Here is a 4,755-nt window from a genome sequence, read left to right as displayed (position 1 = left end):
ACACTGTGAACATAATTAAGAGCACTGAAATATATATATTTGGATGTAGTCAAAAAGGGAACTGTTGGGTCATATATATGTTACTTGAATAAAAAAAATACTGTGGTACCGCACAGCACCGTAAACCCTAAATTAAACCCTAGACTGCAGTTAATAGTGCAATTTTAAAAATATGCTTTCATCAGTTGTAACAAATGTTCCGCACTAATGCAAGTTGTTATTAGCAGAGCGGAATAGGGGAACCCTGATTTTTTTTGTTTACTCACAGCCTCTCTAATTAAATCAATAAACAAATCAATAAAATCACCCTCCGAAATTTATCATAGATGGACATTTGAAACGTTATTCTGATTCCCATGTGTAAATTTGTTTGAAATGGAGGACACTGTAGAAGTAAGACAATCAGTTTTAGGAGGCCATTAGTTCACAAATTTAAGGCTGATTCTGTGACTCTACATGTTTAATATGTTGGCTATTGACAAGCACACTGAAAAACTTTCATGTATACCTGAGCTCACCTTTAATTTTATCAGCCAATTTTTTTCTCATTGACCCATAAAAAGAACTGGTGAAAATTGGGGTCGGCAGTTGTTTGAAGGAAATAATTCAAACAACTTTCCTTATGTTTTAGAACCAGCAATTGCTTAACAGCCATTTAATGTGTATTTGTGGTATTCCAGGCATTGTTTTTGGTTTGAGGGACACAAAGATGAATGCCATCATTCCTCCCCTACTGGCGCTCATTATCCAAAGTGAGAGAGTGACAGCATCTATAGCAAACCATTCTGCAAATAAGTTTTAGTGTCAGCCATTTATTAGCTTAATGCCTCCTTTTTTATATCCTTCCCAAAGCATTAGTGGTCTGGGTGCTCTCTGTCTCTCTGGTCTATCTCTCTCAACATACTAGTTTTTGTTATCAAACCTGTACCCCCATTTTTTGCAAGACGACTGCTGTTCTAGTCTTCTCATCTTTGCACAATCATCTCTGAAGGCAATAGGAAAGAGTTACCATCCCACTTTTCTGGCAGATTGCTCTTTGTGGACTGGGTCTAGTGCCTGTGGTTTGACTGAAAGGAAATCTGGGGAAGCAAATAACTTGCCCGACCAGCCCTTTTGTAGTGAAGGTTGGGTCTGCCAGCCAGGGAAAAGGGCGCTGCGTGTGGAATAAAGGTTATTGAATAAATAACCAGCCGCATTTGCCACCATAAATCATGTTAGAATTATGATTTTGCTTAAATGCAATAATATGATCATTTCTCATTGATGGTGAGTTCTCAATATTATGTGTTAGAAATTGGAAAGCGATACACCATTCATAATATCCAGTCACTGTGATGGTGGCTGAGTATTATAAAAAAACATCTCTAGTCTGCATATAAAAAGTCATTGTTTTGTTTCCTGGTACCTGCCCATGCAAAAAAAAAGAAAACAACACAAAAGGTCATTGCCACTAATTCTCAGACTATGGGCAATTCACATTTACCATTGTTGTGACTGTGATCGTCATCACTCCTGTGAATCATTCTCATCAAATACCATTCATTTAGCTCTCTGCATACATGAGAGGCTGTGCTTTCTAGGTTTCTCTAAAAAATGTGCAAAACAATGCTTTAGGAGAAATTGGAATACTGGGAGGATAAAGGAGTCTTGCAGGTGTATTTCATTGTATGCAATAGATAAGCTCCTAAAAAGTCGAGTACACCTTGAATTTTTGTACATTGATCAATTTTAAATGCACCAAGAGAGCTTGGTATTTAAAGGAACATTGTAGTGAATCTGCGTTGCGAAGACTCCATTTGAAATGCAGATAATCAGCCTCAAATTCAATAGTTTTGCAAGTTCATTTTTTTTTCTGTTTTGGGATGTTCTTAAATTGATTATGTGCTTTACACTTTCTCGTGGAAAAGTCATTATGAATCCAAGATTATTTTTATTAATGTTAACATAGCATATAGTTACTTTCATTACTGTCTTAGTAGAGAATTATCATTAATTTTGGTATTATTCTTGCTTCCAGAAGGATTTTATTTGAGGTTAGCCAGTTTAGAATATTCAAATAATAAAATCTCAGAAATGGGCAGGATGGTCCAAGAAGCACATATCTAGAGATTTTCAAAAATACAGTTCAACAGATTATTCAAATTATTTATGCTAAACACATATATGCATTTATGTAGAGTCTCAGGGTTAAAAATAGAAAGATTAGAGCAGTGCTGCTGTGAGTGAAGCACAGGGGAGGAGCTCTTGTTTCCCTGGCTTGATCACTTCCTAGGTCCTCTGTTTCCTCAGAGCGAATGTTTCTGGCACCGTTATTTGTGCAGGGTTCTGGAATCAATCTTCTGGGTTGAAATCCTGGCTCTGTCACCTGCCAGGTGGGCACACGTGGATAAGTGCTTAACCTCTCCATGCCTCAGTCTTCCTGTCAGATTGCAAACAGTGAGTAATGATATTCTCCACCTCAAGGTTGAATGAGTTAATACATGTAAAGCACTGAAACAGAACCGCCCTACTGCAAACACTCTGTAAGGCAGGCTTTAACATTATCCTCTACAGAGACATTTTCTCTAAATTCTGTAATGTGGGAACATCTTTTGAAATCACGAATTGAATCCAAAGCCCTCATTTTATCAATGGGTGAGAGAGGCCCTGGGTGTGAAGTGATTTTCCTGATGTCATGGGGAGTTGGTGAAAGGGAGGATGTACCACTCTGGGCTCTAGGGTCAACTTGATAGGCTTTCCTAATGGAGCTTGACTTAAGTCTAGAGGTCACTGGGGCTTTGTTCCAATGGCCCAAAGGCAAACCACTCCAAAGCACTGTTTAGAGCAGGGCTTCTCATCCTCAGCCCTAATGACACTGGATGATTATTTGCTGTCAGGCGCTGTGCTGTTGTCTTGTAGGATATTAGCAGCATCCCTGGCCTCTCTACCCACCAGATGCCAGTAGCACAAAAATAACTTCAGACATTGAGGAATTGCTCCTGGGGGCAAAATCCGATGAGTTTGAGAAGTGTAGCCTTAGAGCAGGAGAACCACCCAAAGTGATGTAGGAGCGCACTGATGAAGGGCCATGCAGCCTATAACGTGGCAGACCCATAGACCTTAGACTGTTCCATGTACCTGCAGGGGTCACCTTCAAAGTCTCTGAAACAGAAGGGCTACACTTTATTGTGTGAGCAGCATAATTATGAGATAATCACTCGCCAGAATGACGCAGAGCATCCAAAAGTGGGTTTGAATTTCAGGCCCTGAATGTTACAGACTGACACAGTTTTGTTCATGCGAAGCCCACTATTATAGGGCATGTGCCTGAAACTTTTGGAACTTCCAAATCAAATAAAAGATCATTTTTCCTTAAGGAAGTTGGTCTAGTTTGCTAGCTGCTGGCATGCAATATCCCAGAAATGCAACAGCTTTTAAAAAGGGGAATTTAATAAGTTTCTAGTTTACAGTTATAAGGCCAAGAAAATGTCCCAATTAAAGCAAGTCTATAAAAATGTCCAAATTAAGGCACCAACAAGAGGTTACTTTCACTCAGGAAAGGTAGATGAAGTTCAGGGTTTCTCTCTCAACTGGAAGGGCACGTGGCAAACATGGCAACCTCTGCAAGCTTTCTCTCCAGGCTTCTTGTTTCATGAAGCTCCCCCGGGGATGTATTCCATCTTCAGCTCCAAACATCTCCCTCTATTCAAAAGTTAATACCCACAATTGGGTGAATCACGACTCTCAGTGGAGATAATCTAATAAAGTTCCAACACATGGCACTGAATAAGGTTTAAAAGAAATGGCTGCCTTCAAGAGATGGATCAGAATGAAAACATGGCTTTTCTAGGGCACATAATCCTTTCAAACCAGCACACAAATCATCTTGGACATGACTAGTTCCATCTCTGGGAGTGCTCTGAGGCTATCATGGCCCACCACTTTCCTTAATCTGAGCCTGCTCCCTCTCCTCTTGTCCCTCCCACATCATACACAATAACCTCTTGGTTAAAATTCATTTTGTGTTCTTAAAAGGAACATTGGGGGGAGAACATAAACCCAACTATGGAATATTCCCAAAAAGGTGATGGATTATTTCTGATCAAATATTCAAGTGGTTATTCATTCACATGTATACTGCTAGCTTAAAATGAATGATGAACCTATAATTTTGTAGCACATTTTAATTTATAAATCTCCTTCACATGTATTATTTGATTTAACCCTTAAAACAATATTTAAGGCTATCAATTCAAAGAGATTGTCATTGACAATGATCACCTAACCAGTGACAGGCTGTTACTTCAATCCAGAGCCTTCAAAGCAGAACCCAGGTACTTTCTAGGACATTACATTTCTTTAAAAATAATCACTGTTAGGGAGTTTTGTTTCATCATACTGCCATTGTTAAGAATTATTTTGGAACTATCTTTGGAGACTTACCTTTAGAACACGTAGCACATTCTTTTGAATATCTTCAAAGGCTCTTATCCATGAAACATTCAGGGTAGACCAGATGTGCATTTTTTCCTTTTAAAAAAAAAAGTCAGAATAGGTGATTAAGTTAAATATAGTTATAAAGCAATGAAACTTATTTTTTGCATAGTTTATGATTTGACTCTGAAAGCCATGTCAAATAATAGTAATAGTTACTATTATTTTTCAAATTATTTCATAACATTTAGAACAGTAGTTTTAAAAACATTTTAGTAGTAACGTAACTTTTTCCCAGCAGAAAGATTTTATGAATCTTTAATATGAAGTTAAGGAAACCTC

Source organism: Tamandua tetradactyla, chromosome 18 (assembly GCF_023851605.1).
Source record: "Tamandua tetradactyla isolate mTamTet1 chromosome 18, mTamTet1.pri, whole genome shotgun sequence".
In the NCBI taxonomy this organism is placed as follows: Eukaryota; Metazoa; Chordata; class Mammalia; order Pilosa; family Myrmecophagidae; genus Tamandua; species Tamandua tetradactyla.
This window is presented reverse-complemented; position numbering follows the sequence as displayed.